Below are 23,402 nucleotides of genomic sequence, written 5' to 3' on the forward strand. Positions count from 1 at the left end.
AGCATGAAGTGGTGTCCAAAAACATGAAGAGCCTGGGAAGGTGTGAAAAATATGAAGAGCTTCAAAAAGTGTCAAAAATATGAGGAGCATGAAACGGTCTGAAAAATAGGAGGAGCATGAAGCGGTGTTGAAAAACATGAAGAGCCTGAAAAGGTGTGAAAAATATGAAGAGCTTCAAAAGGTGTCAATAATAAGAGGTGCGTGAAACAGTTTGAAATATAGGAGGAGTAAGAAACGATCTGAAAAATGGGAGGAGCATGAAGCGGTGTTGAAAAACATGAAGAGCCTGAAAAGGTGTGACAAATATAAAGAGATTCAAAAGGTGTGAAAAATATGAGGAGCATTAAACGGTCTGAAAAATAGGAGAAGCATGAAACGGTGTTAGAAACATGAAGAGCATGAAAAGGTGTGAAAAAAAGGAAGAGCTTCAAAAGGTGTCAAAAATATGAGGAACATGAAACGTTTTGAAAAATAGAAGGAGCATGAAGCGGTGTGGAAAAACATGATGAGCCTGAAAAGGTGTGAAAAATATGAAGAGCTTCAAAAGGTGTGAAAAATATGAAGAGCATGAAACGGTCTGAAAAATAGGAGGAGCATAAAGCGGTGTTCAAAACCATGAAGAGCCTGAAAAGGAGTGAATAATATGAAGAGCTTCAAAATGTGTCATAAATATGAGGAGCATGAAACCGTCTCAAAATTAGGAGGAGCACGAAGCGGTGTTCAAAAATATGGAGAGCCTGAAAAGGTATGAGAAATATGACGAGCCGGAAAAGGTGTGAAAAATATCAAGAGCTTCAAAATATTTCAAAAATATGAGGGGCATGAACGGTCTGAAAAATAGGAGGAGCATGAAGCTGTGTTCAAAAACATGAAGAGACTGAAAAGGTGTGAAAAATATGAAGAGCTTCAAAACGTGTGAAAAATATGAGGAGCATGAAACAGTCTGAAGAATGGGAGGAGCATGAAGCGGTGTTTAAAAACATGAAGAGCATGAAAAGGTGTGAAAAATATGAAGAGCTTCAAAAGGTGTGAAAAATATCAAGAGCTTCAAAAGGTGTCAAAAATGAGATGAGCATGAAACGGTCTGAATAATAGGAGGAACATGAAGTGGTGTTGAAAAACATGAAGAGCCTGAAAAGGTGTGAAAAATATGAAGAGCTTCAAAAGGTGTGAAATACATGAGGAGCATGAAACAGTCTGAAATTTAGTAGGAGCATATAGCGGTGTTGAAAAACATGAAGAGCCTGAAAAGGTGTGAAAAATATGAAGAGCTTTCAAAAGTTGTGAAAAATATGAAGAGCTTCAAAAGGTGTGAAAATGAGAGGAACATGAAACGTTATGAAAAATAGAAGGAGCATGAAGCGGTGTTCTAAAACATGAAGTGGCTGAAAAGGTGTGGAAAATAGGAATAGCTTCAAAAGGTGTCAAAAATATGAGGAGCATGAAACGGTCTGAAAAATACGAGGAGCATGAAACGGTGTTGAAAAACTTGAAAAGCCTGAAAAGGTGTGACAAATATAAAGAGATTCAAAAGGTGTGAAAAATATGAGGAGCATTAAACGGTCTGAAAAATAGGAGGAGCATGAAGCGGTGTTGAAAAACATGAAGAGCCTGAAAAGGTGTGACAAATATAAAGAGATTCAAAAGGTGTGAAAAATACGAGGAGCATTAAACGGTCTGAAAAATAGGAGAAGCATGAAACGGTGTTAGAAACATGAAGAGCATGAAAAGGTGTGAAAAAAAGGAAGAGCTTCAAAAGGTGTCAAAAATATGAGGAACATGAAACGTTTTGAAAAATAGAAGGAGCATGAAGCGGTGTGGAAAAACATGATGAGCCTGAAAAGGTGTGAAAAATATGAAGAGCTTCAAAAGGTGTGAAAAATATGAAGAGCATGAAACGGTCTGAAAAATAGGAGGAGCATAAAGCGGTGTTCAAAACCATGAAGAGCCTGAAAAGGAGTGAATAATATGAAGAGCTTCAAAATGTGTCATAAATATGAGGAGCATGAAACCGTCTCAAAATTAGGAGGAGCACGAAGCGGTGTTCAAAAATATGGAGAGCCTGAAAAGGTATGAGAAATATGAAGAGCCTCAAAAGGTGTCTAAAATATGAAGAGCATGAAACGTTCTGAAAAACAGGAGGAGCATGAAACGGTGTTCAAAAACATGAAGTGCCTGAAAAGGAGTGAAAAATATGAACAGCTTCAAAAGATGTCAAAAATATGAGGAGCATGAAACGGTCTGAAAATAGGAGGAGCATGAAGCGGTGTTGAAAAACATGAAGAGCCTGAAAAGGTGTGAAACATATGAAGAGCTTCAAAAGGTGTCAAAAATATGAGGAGCATGAACGGTCTGAAAAACACTAGGAGCATGAAGCGGCGTTGAAAAACATAAAGAGCCTGAAAATGTGTGAAAATATGAAGAGCTTCAAAATATTTCAAAAATATGAGGGGCATGAACGGTCTGAAAAATAGGAGGAGCATGAAGCTGTGTTCAAAAACATGAAGAGACTGAAAAGGTGTGAAAAATATGAAGAGCTTCAAAACGTGTGAAAAATATGAGGAGCATGAAACAGTCTGAAAAAAGGGAGGAGCATGAAGCAGTGTTTAAAAACATGAAGAGCCAGAAAAGGTGTGAAAAATATGAGGAGCTTCAAAAGGTGTGAAAAATATCCAGAGCTTCAAAAGGTGTCAAAAATGAGATGAGCATGAAACGGTCTGAATAATAGGAGGAACATGAAGTGGTGTTGAAAAACATGGAGAGCCTGAAAAGGTGTGAAAAATACGAAGAGCTTCAAAAGGTGTGAAATACATGAGGAGCATGAAACAGTCTGAAATTTAGTAGGAGCATATAGCGGTATTGAAAAACATGAAGAGCCTGAAAAGGTGTGAAAAATATGAAGAGCTTCCAAAATTGTCAAAAATATGAGGAGCATGAAACGGTCTGAAAAATAGGAGGAGCATGAAACGGTAGGAAAAATAGGAGGAGCATGAAACGGTGTTGAAAAACATGAAGAGCCTGAAAACGTGTGAAAAATAGGAGGAGCTTCAAAAGGTGTCAAAAATATGAGGAGCATGAAACGGTCAGAAAAATAGGAGGAGCATGAAGCGGTGTTCAAAAACATGAAGAGCCTGAAAAGGTGTGAAAAATATGAAGAGCCTGAAAAGGTGTGAAAAATATGAAGAGCTTCAAAATATTTCAAAAATATGAGGGGCATGAAGGGTCTGAAAAATAGGAGGAGCATGAAGCTGTGTTCAAAAACATGAAGTGACTGAAAAGGTGTGAAAAATATGAAGAGCTTCAAAAACGTGTGAAAAATATGAGGAGCATGAAACAGTCTGAAAAATAGGAGGAGCATGATGCGGTGTTGAAAAACATGAAGAGCCTGAAAAGGTGTGAAAAATATGAAGAGCTTCAAAGCGTGTGAAAAATATGAGGAGCATGAAACGGTCTGAAAAATAGGAGGAGCATGAAGCAGTGTTGAAAAACATGAAGAGCTTGAAAAGGTGTGAAAAATATGAAGAGCTTCAAAAGGTGTCAAAAATGAGATGAGCATGAAACGGTCTGAATAATAGGAGGAACATGAAGCGGTGTTGAAAAACATGAAGAGACTGAAAAGGTGTGAAAAATATGAAGTGCTTCAAATGGTGTGAAATACATGAGGAGCATGAAAAGTTCTGAAAAATGGGAGGAGCATGAGCGGTGTTTAAAAACATGAAGATCCTGAAAAGGTGTGAAAAATATGAAGAGCTTCAAAAGGTGTGAAATATATGAAGAACTTCAAAAGGTGTCAAAAATGAGATGAGCATGAAATGGTCTGAATAATAGTAGGAACATGAAGTGGTGTTGAAAAACATGAAGAGCCTGAAAAGGTGTGAAAAATATGAGGAACATGAAACAGTCTGAAATTTAGTAGGAGCATATAGCGCTGTTGAAAAACATGAAGAGCCTGAAAAGGTGTGAAAAATATGAAGAGCTTCCAAAATTGTCAAAAATATGAGGAGCATGAAACGGTCTGAAATTTAGTAGGAGCATATAGCGGTGTTGAAAAACATGAAGAGCCTGAAAAGGTGTGAAAAATATGAAGAGCTTCAAAATATTTCAAAAATATGATGGGCATGAACGGTCTGAAAAACACTAGGAGCATGAAGCGGCGTTGAAAAACATAAAGAGCCTGAAAAGGTGTGAAAAATATGAAGAGCTTCAAAACATTTCAAAAATATGAGGGGCATGAACGGTCTGAAAAATAGGAGGAGCATGAAGCTGTGTTCAAAAACATGAAGAGACTGAAAAGGTGTGAAAAATATGAAGAGCTTCAAAACGTGTGAAAAATATGAGGAGCATGAAACAGTCTGAAAAATGGGATGAGCATGAAGCGGTGTTTAAAAACATGAAGAGCCTGAAAAGGTGTGAAAAATATGAAGAGCTTCAAAAGGTGTGAAAAATATCAAGAGCTTCAAAAGGTGTTAAAAATGAGATGAGCATGAAACGGTCTGAATAATAGGAGGAACAGGAAGTGGTGTTGAAAAACATGAAGAGCCTGAAACGGTGTGAAAAATATGAAGAGCTTCAAAAGGTGTGAAATACAGGAGGAGCATGAAACAGTCTGAAATTTAGTAGGAGCATATAGCGGTGTTGAAAAACATGAAGAGCCTGAAAAGGTGTGAAAAATATGAAGAGCTTCCAAAATTGTCAAAAATATGAGGAGCATGAAACGGTCTGAAAAATAGGAGGAGCATGAAACGGTAGGAAAAATAGGAGGAGCATGAAACGGTGTTGCAAAACATGAAGAGCCTGAAAACGTGTGAAAAATATCAGGAGCTTCAAAAGGTGTCAAAAATATGAGGAGCATGAAACGGTCAGAAAAATAGGAGGAGCATGAAGCGGTGTTCAAAAACATGAAGAGCCTGAAAAGGTGTGAAAAACATGAAGAGCCTGAAAAGGTGTGAAAAATATGAAGAGCTTCAAAATATTTCAAATATATGAGGGGCATGAAGGGTCTGAAAAATAGGAGGAGCATGAAGCTGTGTTCAAAAACATGAAGAGACTGAAAAGGTGTGAAAAATATGAAGAGCTTCAAAACGTGTGAAAAATATGAGGAGCATGAAACAGTCTGAAGAATGGGAGGAGCATGAAGCGGTGTTTAAAAACATGAAGAGCATGAAAAGGTGTGAAAAATATGAAGAGCTTCAAAAGGTGTGAAAAATATCAAGAGCTTCAAAAGGTGTCAAAAATGAGATGAGCATGAAACGGTCTGAATAATAGGAGGAATATGAAGTGGAGTTGAAAAACATGAAGAGCCTGAAAAGGTGTGAAAAATATGAAGAGCTTCAAAAGGTGTGAAATACATGAGGAGCATGAAACAGTCTGAAATTTAGTAGGAGCATATAGCGGTGTTGAAAAACCTGAAGAGCCTGAAAAGGTGTGAAAAATATGAAGAGCTTTCAAAATTGTCAAAAATATGAGGAGCATGAAACGGACTGAAAAATAGGAGGAGCATGAAACGGTAGGAAAAATAGGAGGAGCATGAAACGGTGTTGAAAAACATGAAGTGACCGAAAAGGTGTGAAAAATATGAAGAGCTTCAAAAACGTGTGAAAAATATGAGGAGCATGAAACAGTCTGAAAAATAGGAGGAGCATGATGCGGTGTTGAAAAACATGAAGAGCCTGAAAAGGTGTGAAAAATATGAAGAGCTTCAAAACGTGTGAAAAATATGAGGAGCATGAAACGGTCTGAAAAATAGGAGGAGCATGAAGCAGTGTTGAAAAACATGAAGAGCTTGAAAAAGTGTGAAAAATATGAAGAGCTTCAAAAGGTGTCAAAAATATGAGGAGCATGAAACAGTCTGAAAAATAGGTGGAGCATGATGCGCTGTTGTAAAACATGAAGAGACTGAAAAGCTGTGAAAAATATGAAGAGCTTCAAAAGGTGTCAAAATATGAGGAGCTTGAAACAGTCTGAAAAAGAGGAGGAGCATGAAAAGGTGTTGAAAAACATGAAGAGCCTGAAAAGTTTTGAAAAATAGGAAGAGCTTCAAACGGTGTGAAATACATGAGGAGAATGAAACGGTCTGTAAAATAGGAGAAGCATGAAGCGGTGTTCAAAAACATGGAGAGCCTGGAACGGTGCGAAAAATATGAAGAGCTTCAAAAGATTTGAAATATATGAGGAGCATGAACAGGTCTGAAAAATAGGGGGAGCATGAAGCGGTGTTTAAAAACATGAAGATCCTGAAAAGGTGTGAAAAATATGAAGAGCTTCAAAAGGTGTGAAAAATATCAAGAGCTTCAAAAGGTGTCAAAAATGAGATGAGCATGAAACGTTCTGAATAATAGGAGGAACATGAAGTGGTGTTGAAAAACATGAAGAGACTGAAAATGTGTGAAAAATATGAAGTGCTTCAAGTGGTGTGAAATACATGAGGAGCATGAAACGGTCTGAAAAATGGGAGGAGCATGAAGGTGTGCTCCAAAACATGAAGAGCCTGAAAAGGTGTGAAAAATATGAAGAGCTTCAAAAGTTGTGAAAAATATGAAGAGCTTCAAAAGGTGTGAAAATGAGAGGAACATGAAACGTTATGAAAAATAGAAGGAGCATGAAGCGGTGTTCTAAAACATGAAGAGGCTGAAAAGGTGTGGAAAATAGGAATAGCTTCAAAAGGTGTCAAAAATATGAGGAGCATGAAACGGTCTGAAAAATACGAGGAGCATGAAACGGTGTTGAAAAACTTGAAGAGCCTGAAAAGGTGTGACAAAAATAAAGAGATTCAAAAGGTGTGAAAAATATGAGGAGCATTAAACGGTCTGAAAAATAGGAGGAGCATGAAGCGGTGTTGAAAAACATGAAGATCCTGAAAAGGTGTGACAAATATAAAGAGATTCAAAAGGTGTGAAAAATATGAGGAGCATTAAACGGTCTGAAAAATAGGAGAAGCATGAAACGGTGTTAGAAACATGAAGAGCATGAAAAGGTGTGAAAAAAAGGAAGAGCTTCAAAAGGTGTCAAAAATATGAGGAACATGAAACGTTTTGAAAAATAGAAGGAGCATGAAGCGGTGTGGAAAAACATGATGAGCCTGAAAAGGTGTGAAAAATATGAAGAGCTTCAAAAGGTGTGAAAAATATGAAGAGCATGAAACGGTCTGAAAAATAGGAGGAGCATAAAGCGATGTTCAAAACCATGAAGAGCCTGAAAAGGAGTGAATAATATGAAGAGCTTCAAAATGTGTCATAAATATGAGGAGCATGAAACCGTCTCAAAATTAGGAGGAGCACGAAGCGGTGTTCAAAAATATGGAGAGCCTGAAAAGGTATGAGAAATATGAAGAGCCTCAAAAGGTGTCTAAAATATGAAGAGCATGAAACGTTCTGAAAAATAGGAGGAGCATGAAACGGTGTTCAAAAACATGAAGTGCCTGAAAAGGAGTGGAAAAATATGAACAGCTTCAAAACATGTCAAAAATATGAGGAGCATGAAACGGTCTGAAAATAGGAGGAGCATGAAGCGGTGTTGAAAAACATGAAGAGCCTGAAAAGGTGTGAAACATATGAAGAGCTTCAAAAGGTGTCAAAAATATGAGGAGCATGAACGGTCTGAAAAACACTAGGAGCATGAAGCGGCGTTGAAAAACATAAAGAGCCTGAAAAGGTGTGAAAAATATGAAGAGCTTCAAAATATTTCAAAAATATGAGGGGCATGAACGGTCTGAAAAATAGGAGGAGCATGAAGCTGTGTTCAAAAACATGAAGAGACTGAAAAGGTGTGAAAAATATGAAGAGCTTCAAAAAGTGTCAAAAATATGAAGAGAATGAAACGGTCCGAAAAATAGGAGCATGAAAAGGTGTTGAAAAACATGAAGAGGGTGAAAATATGTGTAAAGGATGAAGAGCTTCAAAAGGTGTGAAAAATATGAAGAGTTTCAAAAGGTGTGAAAAATATGAAGAGCTTCAAAAGGTGTCAAATATATGAGGAGCATGAAACGGTCAGAAAAATAGTAGGAGTATGAAGCGATGTTGAAAAACATGAAGAGTCTGAAAAGGTGTGAAATATATGAAGAGCTTCAAAAGCTGTGAAATATAGGAGGAGCATGAAGCGTTGTTCAAAAACATGAAGAGCCTGAAAAGGTGTGAAATATATGAAGAGCTTCAAAAAGTGTCAAAAATAAGAGGAGCATGAAGCGGTGTTCAAAAACATGAAGAGCCTGACAAGGTGTGAAAAATATGAGGAGCTTCAAAAGTTGTCAAAAATATGAGGAGCATGAAACGGTCTGAAAAATAGGAGGAGCATGAAATGGTGTTCAAAACATGAAGAGCCTGAAAAGGTGTGAAAAATATGAAGAGCTTCAAAGGTATCAAAAATATGAGGAGCATGAAACGGTCTGAAAAATAGGAAGAGCATGAAGCGGTGTTGAATAACATGAAGATCTTCAAAAGGTGTGAACAACATTAGGAGCATGAAACAGTCTCAAAAATATGAGGAGCATGAAGCAGTGTTGAAAATCATGAAGAGCCTGAAAAGGTGTGAATAATATGAAGAGATTCAAAAGGTGTCAAACATAAGAGGAGCATGAAACTGTGTTGAAAAACAAGAAGAGCATGAAAAGGTGTGAAAAATATGAGGAGCATGAAAAGGTCTGAAAAATAGGAGGAGCATGAAATGTTGTTGAAAAACATGAAGAGCATGAAAAGGTGTGAAAAATATGAAGAGCTTCAAAAGGTGTCAATAATAAGAGGTGCATGAAACAGTCTAAAAAATAGGAGGAGCATGAAACGATCTGAAAAATAGGAGGAGCATGAAACGGTGTTGAAAAACCTGAAGAACAGGAAAAGGTGAGAAATATATGAAGAGCTTCAAAAGGTGTGAAAAATATGAGGAGCATGAAACGGTCTGAAAAATAGGAGGAGCATTAAATGGTGTTCAAAAACATGAAGAGCCTGAAAATGTGTGAAAAATATTGAGAGCTTCAAAAGGTGTGAAAAATATGAGGAGCATGAAGCGGTATTCAAAAACATGAAGAGCTTGTAAAGGTGTGAAATATATGAAGATCTTCAAAAGGTGTGAAAAATAGGAGGAGCATGAAGCCGTGTTCAAAAACATGAAGAGCCTGAGAAGGTGTGAAATATATGAAGAGCTTCAAAAGGTGTCAGAAATATGAGGAGCATGAAACACTCTGAAAAATAGGAGGAGATTGAAATCGTGTTGAAAAACAAGAAGAGCCTGAAATGGTGTGAAAAATATGAAGAGCTTCAACAGGTGTGTAAAAGATGAGGAGCATTAAACGGTCTGAAAAATAGGAGGAGCATGAAGCTTTGTTGAGAAATATGAAGAACATGAAAAGGTGTGAAAAATATGAAGAGCTTCAAAAGGTGTCAAAAATTTGGGAAGCATGAAACGGTCTGAAAAATACGAGAAGCATGAAGCGATGTTGAAAAACATGAAGAGCCTGAAAAGGTGTGAAATAAATGAAGAGCTTCAAAACATGTCAAAATATGAGGAGCATGAAACGGTCTGAAAAATAGGAGGAGCATGAAGCGGTGTTGAAAAATATGAAGACCCTGAATAGGTGTGAAAAATATGAAGAGGTTCAAAACGTGTCAAAAATATGAGGAGCATGAAACGGTCTGAATAAAAGTAAGAGCATGAAACGATGTTCAACAACATGAAGAGCCTGAAAAAGTGTGAAAAATATGAAGAGCTTCAAAAAGTGTGAAAAATATGAGGAGCATGAAACGAACTAAAAAATAGGTGGAGCAGGAAGCGGTGTTCAAAAACATGAAGAGCCTGACAGGTGTGAAAAGTATGAAGAGCTTCAAAAAGTGTGAAAAATATGAAGAGCTTCAAAAAGTGTGAAAAATATGAGGAGCATGAAATGGTCTGAAAAACAGGAGAAGAATGAAGAGGTGTTTAAAAACATGAAGAGCCTGAAAAGGTGTGAAATATATGAAGAACTTCAAAAGGTTTCAAAAATATGAGGAGCATGAAACGGTCTGAAACATAGGAGGAGCATGAAGCAGTGTTCAAAAACATGAAGAGCATGAAAAGGTGTGAAGAAAATGAAGAGTTTCAAAAGTTGACATAAATATGAGGAGAATGAAACGGTCTGAAAAATATGAGGAGCATGAAACGGTGTTGAAAAAGATGAAGAGCCTGAAAATGTGTGAAAAATATTGAGAGCTTCAAAAGGTGTGAAAAATATGAGGAGCATGAAGCGGTGTTCAATAACATGAAGAGACTGACGAGGTGTCAGAAATATGAAGAGCTTCAAAAGGTGTCAAACATATGAGGAGCATGAAACGGTCTGAAAAATAGGAGGAGCAACAAGGGGTGTTGAAAAACATGAAGAGCCTGAAAAGGTGTGAAAAATATGAAGAGCTTCAAAACGTGACAAAAATATGAGGAGCATGAAATGGTCTTAAAAATACGAGGAGCATGAAGTGGTGTTGAAAAACATGAATAGCCTGAAAATGTGTGAAATATATGAAGAGCTTAAAAATGTGTCAAATATATGAGGAGCATGAAACGGTCTGAAAAATAGGAGGAGCATGAAGCGGTGTTCAAAAACATGAAGAGCCTGAAAAGGTGTGAAAAATATGAAGAGCTTCAAAAGGTGTCAAAAATATGAGGAGCATGAAACGGTCTGAAAAATAGGAGGAGAATGAAGCTGTTTTCAAAATCATGAAGAGCCTATAAATGTGTGAAAAATATGAAGAGCTTCAAAAGGTGTAAAAATTTGAAGAGCAGGAAACGGTCTGAAAAACAGGAGGAGCATGAAGTGGTGTCCAAAAACATGAAGAGCCTGAAAAGGTGTGAAAAATATGAAGAGCTTCAAAAGGTGTCAAAAATATGAGGAGCATGAAACGGTCTGAAAAATAGGAGGAGCATGAAACGGTGATCAAATACATGAAGAGCCTGAAAAGGTGTGAAAAATATGAAGAGCTTCAAAACGTGTGAAATTCATGAGGAGCATGAAATGTGCTGAAAAATAGCAGAAGCATGAAGTGGTGTGGAAAACATGAAGAGCCTGTAAAGGTGTGAAAAATATGAATAGCTTCAAAAGGTGTGTAATACATGAGGAGCATGAAACTCTCTGAAAAATAGAAAGAGCAAGAAGTAGTGTTCAAAAACATGAAGAGCCTGAAAAGGTGTGAAAAATATGAAGAGCTTAAAAAGGTGTGAAAAATATGAGGAACATTATATGGTTTGAAAAATAGGATTAGCATGAAGCGGTGTTCAAAAACATGAAGAGCCTAAAAAGGTGTGAAAAATATGCAAAGCTTCAAAAGGTGTCAAAAATGAGATGAGCATGAAACGTTCTGAAAAAAAGGAGGTGCATGAAGCGTTGTTGAAAACCATGAAGAGCCTGAAAAGGTGTGAGAAATATGAAGAGCTTCAAAATGTGTTAAAAAAATGAGGAGCATGAAACGGTCTGAAAAATAGGAGGAGCATGAAGCTGTGTTCAAAAACATGAAGAGCCTGAAAAGGTGTGAAAAATAAGAAGAGCTTCAAAAGGTGTGAAATACATGAGGAGCATGAAACTTGCTGAAAAATAGGAGAAGGATGATGTGGTGTGGAAAAACATGAAGAGCCTGAAAAGGTGTGAAAAATATGAAAAGCTTCAAAAGGTGTCTAAAATGAGATGAGCATGAAACGGTCTGAAAAATAGGAGGTGCATGAAGCGTTGTTGAAAAACATGAAGAGCCTGAAAAGGTGTGAGAAATATGAAGAACTTAAAAAGGTGTAAAAAATATGAGGAGCATGAAACGGTCTTAAAAATACAAGGAGCATGAAGCAGTGTTGAAAAATATGAATAGCCTGAAAATGTGTGAAATATATGAAGAGCTTAAAAATGTGTCAAATATATGAGGAGCATGAAACGGTCTGAAAAATAGGAGGATCATGCAACAGTGTTGAAAAACATGAAGAGCCTGAAAATGTGTGAAAAATATGAAGAGCTTCCAAAGTTGTCAAAAATATGAGGAGCATGAAACGGTCTGAAAAATAGGAGGAGCATGAAGCTGTGTTCAAAAACATGAAGAGCCTGAAAATGTGTGAAATATATAAAGAGCTTCAAAAAGTGTCAAAAATATGAGGAGCATGAAATGGTCTGAATAATAGGAGGAGAATGTAACGGTGATCAAAAACATGAAGAGCCTGAAAAGGTGTGAAATATATAAAGAGCTTCAAAAAGTGTCAAAAATATGAGGAGCATGAGACGGTCTGAATAATAGGAGGAGAATGTAACGGTGATCAAAAACATTAAGAGCCTGAAAAGGTGTGAAAAATATGAAGAGCTTCAAAAGGTGTAAAATATGAGGAGCATGAAACGGTCTGAAAAATAGGAGGAGCATGAAGCGGTGTAGAAAAACATGAAGAGCCTGAAAAGTTGTGAAAAATATGAAAAGCTTCAAAAGGTGTCAAAAATGAGATGAGCATGAAACAGTCTGAAATATAGGAGGAGCATGAAGCTGTGTTTCAAAACCTGAAGAGCCTGAAACGTTGTGAAAAATATAAAAGCTTCAAAAGGTTTCAAAAATGAGATGAGCATGAAACGGTCTGAAAAATAGGAGGAGCATGAAGTGGTGTTGAAAAAATGAAGAGCCTGAAAAGGTGTGAAAAATATGAAGATCATCAAAAGGTATCAAAAATATGAGGAGCATGAAACGGTCTGCAAAAAAGGAGGAGCATGAAGTGGTGTTGAAAAACTTGAAGAGCCTGAAAAGGTGTGAAAAATATGAAAAGCTTCAAGAGATGTCAAAAATATGAGGAGCATGAAACGGTCTGAAAAATAGGAGGAGCATGAAGCGGTGTTCAAAAACATGAAGAGCCTGAAAAGGTGTGAAAAATATGAAGAGCTTCAAAAGGTGTGAAATACATGAGGAGCATGAAACGGGCTGAAAAATAGGAGAAGCATGAAGTGGTGTAGAAAAACATGAAGAGCCTGAAAAGGTGTGAAAAATATGAAGAGCTTCAAAAGGTGTGAAAAATATGAGGAGCATGAAACGGTCTGAAAAATAGAAGCAGCATGAAACGGTGTTGAAAAACATGAAGAGCCTGAAAAGGTGTGAAAAATATGAAGAGCTTCAAAAGGTGTGAAAAATAAGAAGAGCTTCAAAAGGTGTCAAAAGTGATGTGAGCATGAAACGGTCTGAAAAATAGGAGGAGCATGAAGTGGGTTTGAAAATATTGAAGAGCCTGAAAAGGTGTGAAAATATAACGACCTTCAAAAGATGTGAAAAATATGAGGAGCATGAAACGCTCTGAAAAATAGAAGGAGCATGAAGCGGTGTTCAAAACATGAAGAGTCTGAAAAGGTGTGAAAAATATGAAGAGCTTCAAAATGTGACAAATATGAGGAGCATGAAACGGTCTGAAAAATAGGAGGAGCATGAAACGGTGTTCCAAAACATGAAAGCTTGGAAAGGTGTGGAAAATATGAAGAGCTTCAAAACGTGTCAAAAATATTAGAAGCATGAAACGGTCTCAAAAATAGGAGGAGCATGAAGCGCTGTTGAAAACCATGAAGAGCCTGAAAACTTGTGAAAAATATGAAGAGCTTCAAAAGGTGTGAACAATATGAAAAGCTTCAAAATGTGTCAAAAATGACATGAGCCTGAAACGGTCTGAAAAATAGCAGGAGAATGTAGTGGTGTTGAAAAACATGAACAGCCTAAAAATGTGTGAAATATATGAGCAGCTTCAAAAGGTGTCAAAAATATGAGGAGCATGAAACGGTCTGAAAAATAGGAGGAGCATGAAACGGTAGGAAAAATAGGAGGAGCATGAAACGGTGTGAAAAACATGAAGAGCCTGAAAAGGTGTGAAACATATGAAGTGCTTCAAAAGGTGTGAAATATATGAGGAGCAAAAACGGTCTGAAAAATAGTAGGAGCATGAAGCGGTGTTCAAAAACATGAACAGCCTGAAAAGTTGTGAAAAATATGAAGACCTTCAAAAGGTGGGAAATACAAGAGGAGCATGAAACGGTATGAAAAATAGGAGGATCATAAAACGGTGTTGAAAAACATGAAGAGCCTGAAAAGGTGTGAAATATATGAAGAGATTCAAAGGGTGTGAAATACATGAGGAGCATGAAACGGTCTGAAAAATAGGAGGAGCATGAAGCGGTCTTCAAAATCATGAAGAGCCTGAAAAAGTGTGAAAAATATGAAGAGCTTCAAAATGTGTCAAAAATATGAGGAGCATGCAATGGTCAGAAAAATAGGAGGAGCATGAAAAGGTGTTCAAAATCATGAAGAGTCTGAAAAGCTGTGAAAAATATGAAGAGCTTCAAAAAGTGTCAAAATATGAGGAGCATTAAACGGTCTAAAAAATATGAGGAGCATGAAGTGGCATTGAAAAACATTAAGAGACTGAAAATGTGTGACAAATATGAAGTGCTTCAAAAGCTGTGAAAAATGAGATGAGCATGAAAAGGACTGAAAAATAGGAGGAGCATGAAGTGGTGTTGAAAAACAAGAAGAGTCTCAAAAGGCGCGAAATATAGGAAGAGATTCAAAAGGTTTCAAAAATATGAGGAGCATGAAATGGTCTGGAAAATAGGACGAGCATGAAGCGGTTTGAAAAACATGAAGAGCCTGAAAAGGTGTGAAAAATATGAAGAGCTTCAAAACGTGTGAAATACATGAGGAGCATGAAACGGTCTGGAAAATACGAGGAGCATGAAACTGTGTTCAATAATATGAAGAGCCTGAAAAGCTGTGAAAAATATGAAGAGCTTCAAAAGGTGTCAAAAATATGAGGAGCATGAAACGGTCTGAAAAATAGGAGAAGCATGAAGTGGTGTTGAAAAACATGAAGAGCCTGAAAAGGTGTGAAAAATATGAAGAGCTTCAAAAGGTGTGAAATATATGAAGAGCTTCAAAAGGTGTCAAAAATGACCTGAGCATGAAACGGTCGGAAAAATAGGAGGAGCATGAAGTGGTGTTCAAAAAAATGAAGAGCCTGAAAAGGTGTGAAATATATGAAGAGCTTCAAAAGGTGTCAAAAATATGAGGAGCATGAAACGGTCCGAAAAATAGGAGGAGCATGAAGCTGTGCTCAAATACATGAAGAGCCTGGGAAGGTGGGAAAAATATGAAGAGTTTCTAAATGTGTGAAAAATATGAGGAGCATGAACCGGTCTCAAAAATAGGAGGAGCATGAAGTGGTGTTGAAAAACATGAAGAGCCTGAAAAGGTGTGAAAAATATGAAGAGCTTCAAAAGGTGTCAATAATAAGAGGTGCGTGAAACAGTTTGAAATATAGGAGGAGTAAGAAACGATCTGAAAAATGGGAGGAGCATGAAGCGGTGTTGAAAAACATGAAGAGCCTGAAAAGGTGTGACAAATATAAAGAGATTCAAAAGGTGTGAAAAATATGAGGAGCATTAAACGGTCTGAAAAATAGGAGAAGCATGAAACGGTGTTAGAAACATGAAGAGCATGAAAAGGTGTGAAAAAAAGGAAGAGCTTCAAAAGGTGTCAAAAATATGAGGAACATTAAACGTTTTGAAAAATAGAAGGAGCATGAAGCGGTGTGGAAAAACATGATGAGCCTGAAAAGGTGTGAAAAATATGAAGAGCTTCAAAAGGTGTGAAAAATATGAAGAGCATGAAACGGTCTGAAAAATAGGAGGAGCATAAAGCGGTGTTCAAAACCATGAAGAGCCTGAAAAGGAGTGAATAATATGAAGAGCTTCAAAATGTGTCATAAATATGAGGAGCATGAAACCGTCTCAAAATTAGGAGGAGCACGAAGCGGTGTTCAAAAATATGGAGAGCCTGAAAAGGTATGAGAAATATGACGAGCCGGAAAAGGTGTGAAAAATATCAAGAGCTTCAAAATATTTCAAAAATATGAGGGGCATGAACCGTCTGAAAAATAGGAGGAGCATGAAGCTGTGTTCAAAAACATGAAGAGACTGAAAAGGTGTGAAAAATATGAAGAGCTTCAAAACGTGTGAAAAATATGAGGAGCATGAAACAGTCTGAAGAATGGGAGGAGCATGAAGCGGTGTTTAAAAACATGAAGAGCATGAAAAGGTGTGAAAAATATGAAGAGCTTCAAAAGGTGTGAAAAATATCAAGAGCTTCAAAAGGTGTCAAAAATGAGATGAGCATGAAACGGTCTGAATAATAGGAGGAACATGAAGTGGTGTTGAAAAACATGAAGAGCCTGAAAAGGTGTGAAAAATATGAAGAGCTTCAAAAGGTGTGAAATACATGAGGAGCATGAAACAGTCTGAAATATAGTAGGAGCATATAGCGGTGTTGAAAAACATGAAGAGCCTGAAAAGGTGTGAAAAATATGAAGAGCTTTCAAAATTGTCAAAAATATGAGGAGCATGAAACGGTCTGAAAAATAAGAGGAGCATGAAACGGTAGGAAAAATAGGAGGAGCATGAAACGGTGTTGAAAAACATGAAGAGCCTGAAAACGTGTGAAAAATAGGAGGAGCTTCAAAAGGTATCAAAAATATGAGGAGCATGAAACGGTCAGAAAAATAGGAGGAGCATGAAGCGGTGTTCAAAAACATGAAGAGCCTGAAAAGGTGTGAAAAACATGAAGAGCCTGAATAGGTGTCAAAAATATGAAGAGCTTCAAAATATTTCAAAAATATGAGGGGCATGAAGGGTCTGAAAAATAGGAGGAGCATGAAGCTGTGTTCAAAAACATGAAGTGACCGAAAAGGTGTGAAAAATATGAAGAGCTTCAAAAACGTGTGAAAAATATGAGGAGCATGAAACAGTCTGAAAAATAGGAGGAGCATGATGCGGTGTTGAAAAACATGAAGAGCCTGAAAAGGTGTGAAAAATATGAAGAGCTTCAAAACGTGTGAAAAATATGAGGAGCATGAAACGGTCTGAAAAATAGGAGGAGCATGAAGCAGTGTTGAAAAACATGAAGAGCTTGAAAAAGTGTGAAAAATATGAAGAGCTTCAAAAGGTGTCAAAAATATGAGGAGCATGAAACAGTCTGAAAAATAGGTGGAGCATGATGCGCTGTTGTAAAACATGAAGAGACTGAAAAGCTGTGAAAAATATGAAGAGCTTCAAAAGGTGTCAAAATATGAGGAGCTTGAAACAGTCTGAAAAAGAGGAGGAGCATGAAAAGGTGTTGAAAAACATGAAGAGCCTGAAAAGTTTTGAAAAATAGGAAGAGCTTCAAACGGTGTGAAATACATGAGGAGAATGAAACGGTCTGTAAAATAGGAGAAGCATGAAGCGGTGTTCAAAAACATGGAGAGCCTGGAACGGTGCGAAAAATATGAAGAGCTTCAAAAGATTTGAAAAATATGAGGAGCATGAACAGGTCTGAAAAATAGGGGGAGCATGAAGCGGTGTTTAAAAACATGAAGATCCTGAAAAGGTGTGAAAAATATGAAGAGCTTCAAAAGGTGTGAAAAATATCAAGAGCTTCAAAAGGTGTCAAAAATGAGATGAGCATGAAACGTTCTGAATAATAGGAGGAACATGAAGTGGTGTTGAAAAACATGAAGAGACTGAAAATGTGTGAAAAATATGAAGTGCTTCAAGTGGTGTGAAATACATGAGGAGCATGAAACGGTCTGAAAAATGGGAGGAGCATGAAGGTGTGCTCCAAAACATGAAGAGCCTGAAAAGGTGTGAAAGATATGAAGAGCTTCAAAAGTTGTGAAAAATATGAAGAGCTTCAAAAGGTGTGAAAATGAGAGGAACATGAAACGTTATGAAAAATAGAAGGAGCATGAAGCGGTGTTCTAAAACATGAAGAGGCTGAAAAGGTGTGGAAAATAGGAATGGCTTCAAAAGGTGTCAAAAATATGAGGAGCATGAAACGGTCTGAAAAATAGGAGGAGCATGAAGCGGTGTTGAAAAACATGAAGAGCCTGAAAAGGTGTGACAAATATAAAGAGATTCAAAAGGTGTGAAAAATATGAGGAGCATTAAACGGTCTGAAAAATAGGAGAAGCATGAAACGGTGTTAGAAACATGAAGAGCATGAAAAGGTGTGAAAAAAAGGAAGAGCTTCAAAAGGTGTCAAAAATATGAGGAACATGAAACGTTTTGAAAAATAGAAGGAGCATGAAGCGGTGTGGAAAAACATGATGAGCCTGAAAAGGTGTGAAAAATATGAAGAGCTTCAAAAGGTGTGAAAAATATGAAGAGCATGAAACGGTCTGAAAAATAGGAGGAGCATAAAGCGGTGTTCAAAACCATGAAGAGCCTGAAAAGGAGTGAATAATATGAAGAGCTTCAAAATGTGTCATAAATATGAGGAGCATGAAACCGTCTCAAAATTAGGAGGAGCACGAAGCGGTGTTCAAAAATATGGAGAGCCTGAAAAGGTATGAGAAATATGAAGAGCCTCAAAAGGTGTCTAAAATATGAAGAGCATGAAACGTTCTGAAAAATAGGAGGAGCATGAAACGGTGTTCAAAAACATGAAGTGCCTGAAAAGGAGTGAAAATTATGAACAGCTTCAAAAGATGTCAAAAATATGAGGAGCATGAAACGGTCTGAAAATAGGAGGAGCATGAAGCGGTGTTGAAAAACATGAAGAGCCTGAAAAGGTGTGAAACATATGAAGAGCTTCAAAAGGTGTCAAAAATATGAGGAGCATGAACGGTCTGAAAAACACTAGGAGCATGAAGCGGCGTTGAAAAACATAAAGAGCCTGAAAAGGTGTGAAAAATATGAAGAGCTTCAAAATATTTCAAAAATATGAGGGGCATGAACGGTCTGAAAAATAGGAGGAGCATGAAGCTGTGTTCAAAAACGTGAAGAGACTGAAAGGTGTGAAAAATATGAAGAGCTTCAAAACGTGTGAAAAATAGGAGGAGCATGAAACAGTCTGAAAAAAAGGAGGAGCATGAAGCGGTGTTTAAAAACATGAAGAGCCAGAAAAGGTGTGAAAAATATGAGGAGCTTCAAAAGGTGTGAAAAATATCAAGAGCTTCAAAAGGTGTCAAAAATGAGATGAGCATGAAACGGTCTGAATAATAGGAGGAACATGAAGTGGTGTTGAAAAACATGGAGAGCCTGAAAAGGTGTGAAAAATACGAAGAGCTTCAAAAGGTGTGAAATACATGAGGAGCATGAAACAGTCTGAAATTTAGTAGGAGCATATAGCGGTATTGAAAAACATGAAGAGCCTGAAAAGGTGTGAAAAATATGAAGAGCTTCCAAAATTGTCAAAAATATGAGGAGCATGAAACGGTCTGAAAAATAGGAGGAGCATGAAACGGTAGGAAAATTAGGAGGAGCATGAAACGGCGTTGAAAAACATGAAGAGCCTGAAAACGTGTGAAAAATAGGAGGAGCTTCAAAAGGTGTCAAAAATATGAGGAGCATGAAACGGTCAGAAAAATAGGAGGAGCATGAAGCGGTGTTCAAAAACATGAAGAGCCTGAAAAGGTGTGAAAAACATGAAGAGCCTGAAAAGGTGTGAAAAATATGAAGAGCTTCAAAATATTTCAAAAATATGAGGGGCATGAAGGGTCTGAAAAATAGGAGGAGCATGAAGCTGTGTTCAAAAACATGAAGTGACTGAAAAGGTGTGAAAAATATGAAGAGCTTCAAAAACGTGTGAAAAATATGAGGAGCATGAAACAGTCTGAAAAATAGGAGGAGCATGATGCGGTGTTGAAAAACATGAAGAGCCTGAAAAGGTGTGAAAAATATGAGGAGCTTCAAAGCGTGTGAAAAATATGAGGAGCATGAAACGGTCTGAAAAATAGGAGGAGCATGAAGCAGTGTTGAAAAACATGAAGAGCTTGAAAAGGTGTGAAAAATATGAAGAGCTTCAAAAGGTGTCAAAAATGAGATGAGCATGAAACGGTCTGAATAATAGGAGGAACATGAAGCGGTGTTGAAAAACATGAAGAGACTGAAAAGGTGTGAAAAATATGAAGTGCTTCAAATGGTGTGAAATACATGAGGAGCATGAAAAGTTCTGAAAAATGGGAGGAGCATGAAGCGGTGTTTAAAAACATGAAGATCCTGAAAAGGTGTGAAAAATATGAAGAGCTTCAAAAGGTGTGAAATATATGAAGAACTTCAAAAGGTGTCAAAAATGAGATGAGCATGAAATGGTCTGAATAATAGGAGGAACATGAAGTGGTGTTGAAAAACATGAAGAGCCTGAAAAGGTGTGAAAAATATGAGGAACATGAAACAGTCTGAAATTTAGTAGGAGCATATAGCGCTGTTGAAAAACATGAAGAGCCTGAAAAGGTGTGAAAAATATGAAGAGCTTCCAAAATTGTCAAAAATATGAGGAGCATGAAACGGTCTGAAATTTAGTAGGAGCATATAGCGGTGTTGAAAAACATGAAGAGCCTGAAAAGGTGTGAAAAATATGAAGAGCTTCAAAATATTTCAAAAATATGAGGGGCATGAACGGTCTGAAAAACACTAGGAGCATGAAGCGGCGTTGAAAAACATAAAGAGCCTGAAAAGGTGTGAAAAATATGAAGAGCTTCAAAACATTTCAAAAATATGAGGGGCATGAACGGTCTGAAAAATAGGAGGAGCATGAAGCTGTGTTCAAAAACATGAAGAGACTGAAAAGGTGTGAAAAATATGAAGAGCTTCAAAAGGTGTGAAAAATATGAGGAGCATGAAACAGTCTGAAAAATGGGATGAGCATGAAGCGGTGTTTAAAAACATGAAGAGCCTGAAAAGGTGTGAAAAATATGAAGAGCTTCCAAAATTGTCAAAAATATGAGGAGCATGAAACGGTCTGAAAAATAGGAGGAGCATGAAACGGTAGGAAAAATAGGAGGAGCATGAAACGGTGTTGCAAAACATGAAGAGGCTGAAAACGTGTGAAAAATATGAGGAGCTTCAAAAGGTGTCAAAAATATGAGGAGCATGAAACGGTCAGAAAAATAGGAGGAGCATGAAGCGGTGTTCAAAAACATGAAGAGCCTGAAAAGGTGTGAAAAACATGAAGAGCCTGAAAAGGTGTGAAAAATATGAAGACCTTCAAAATATTTCAAAAATATGAGGGGCATGAAGGGTCTGAAAAATAGGAGGAGCATGAAGCTGTGTTCAAAAACATGAAGTGACTGAAAAGGTGTGAAAAATATGAAGAGCTTCAAAAACGTGTGAAAAATATGAGGAGCATGAAACAGTCTGAAAAATAGGAGGAGCATGATGCGGTGTTGAAAAACATGAAGAGCCTGAAAAGGTGTGAAAAATATGAAGAGCTTCAAAACGTGTGAAAAATATGAGGAGCATGAAACGGTCTGAAAAATAGGAGGAGCATGAAGCAGTGTTGAAAAACATGAAGAGCTTGAAAAGGTGTGAAAAATATGAAGAGCTTCAAAAGGTGTCAAAAATATGAGGAGCATGAAACAGTCTGAAAAATAGGTGGAGCATGATGCGCTGTTGTAAAACATGAAGAGACTGAAAAGCTGTGAAAAATACGAAGAGCTTCAAAAGGTGTCAAAATATGAGGAGCTTGAAACAGTCTGAAAAAGAGGAGGAGCATGAAAAGGTGTTGAAAAACATGAAGAGCCTGAAAAGTTTTGAAAAATAGGAAGAGCTTCAAACGGTGTGAAATACATGAGGAGAATGAAACGGTCTGTAAAATAGTAGAAGCATGAAGCGGTGTTCAAAAACATGGAGAGCCTGGAACGGTGTGAAAAATATGAAGAGCTTCAAAAGATTTGAAAAATATGAGGAGCATGAACAGGTCTGAAAAATAGGGGGAGCATGAAGCGGTGTTTAAAAACATGAAGATCCTGAAAAGGTGTGAAAAATATGAAGAGCTTCAAAAAGTGTGAAAAATATCAAGAGCTTCAAAAGGTGTCAAAAATGAGATGAGCATGAAACGTTCTGAATAATAGGAGGAACATGAAGTGGTGTTGAAAAACATGAAGAGACTGAAAATGTGTGAAAAATATGAAGTGCTTCAAGTGGTGTGAAATACATGAGGAGCATGAAACGGTCTGAAAAATGGGAGGAGCATGAAGGTGTGCTCCAAAACATGAAGAGCCTGAAAAGGTGTGAAAAATATGAAGAGCTTCAAAAGTTGTGAAAAATATGAAGAGCTTCAAAAGGTGTGAAAATGAGAGGAACATGAAACGTTATGAAAAATAGAAGGAGCATGAAGCGGTGTTCTAAAACATGAAGAGGCTGAAAAGGTGTGGAAAATAGGAATAGCTTCAAAAGGTGTCAAAAATATGAGGAGCATGAAACGGTCTGAAAAATACGAGGAGCATGAAACGGTGTTGAAAAACTTGAAGAGCCTGAAAAGGTGTGACAAATATAAAGAGATTCAAAAGGTGTGAAAAATATGAGGAGCATTAAACGGTCTGAAAAATAGGAGGAGCATGAAGCGGTGTTGAAAAACAAGAAGAGCCTGAAAAGGTGTGACAAATATAAAGAGATTCAAAAGGTGTGAAAAATATGAGGAGCATTAAACGGTCTGAAAAATAGGAGAAGCATGAAACGGTGTTAGAAACATGAAGAGCATGAAAAGGTGTGAAAAAAAGGAAGAGCTTCAAAAGGTGTCAAAAATATGAGGAACATGAAACGTTTTGAAAAATAGAAGGAGCATGAAGCGGTGTGGAAAAACATGATGAGCCTGAAAAGGTGTGAAAAATATGAAGAGCTTCAAAAGGTGTGAAAAATATGAAGAGCATGAAACGGTCTGAAAAATAGGAGGAGCATAAAGCGGTGTTCAAAACCATGAAGAGCCTGAAAAGGAGTGAATAATATGAAGAGCTTCAAAATGTGTCATAAATATGAGGAGCATGAAACCGTCTCAAAATTAGGAGGAGCACGAAGCGGTGTTCAAAAATATGGAGAGCCTGAAAAGGTATGAGAAATATGAAGAGCCTCAAAAGGTGTCTAAAATATGAAGAGCATGAAACGTTCTGAAAAATAGGAGGAGCATGAAGCGGTGTTGAAAAACATGAAGAGCCTGAAAAGGTCTGAAACATATGAAGAGCTTCAAAAGGTGTCAAAAATATGAGGAGCATGAAACGGTCTGAAAATAGGAGGAGCATGAAGCGGTGTTGAAAAACATGAAGAGCCTGAAAAGGTGTGAAACATATGAAGAGCTTGAAAAGGTGTCAAAAATATGAGGAGCATGAACGGTCTGAAAAACACTAGGAGCATGAAGCGGCGTTGAAAAACATAAAGAGCCTGAAAAGGTGTGAAAAATATGAAGAGCTTCAAAATATTTCAAAAATATGAGGGGCATGAACGGTCTGAAAAATAGGAGGAGCATGAAGCTGTGTTCAAAAACATGAAGAGACTGAAAAGGTGTGAAAAATATGAAGAGCTTCAAAAACGTGTGAAAAATATGAGGAGCATGAAACAGTCTGAAAAAAGGGAGGAGCATGAAGCGGTGTTTAAAAACATGAAGAGCCAGAAAAGGTGTGAAAAATATGAGGAGCTTCAAAAGGTG

This window comes from Dama dama, chromosome 32 (assembly GCF_033118175.1).
Source record: "Dama dama isolate Ldn47 chromosome 32, ASM3311817v1, whole genome shotgun sequence".
NCBI lineage: Eukaryota > Metazoa > Chordata > Mammalia > Artiodactyla > Cervidae > Dama > Dama dama.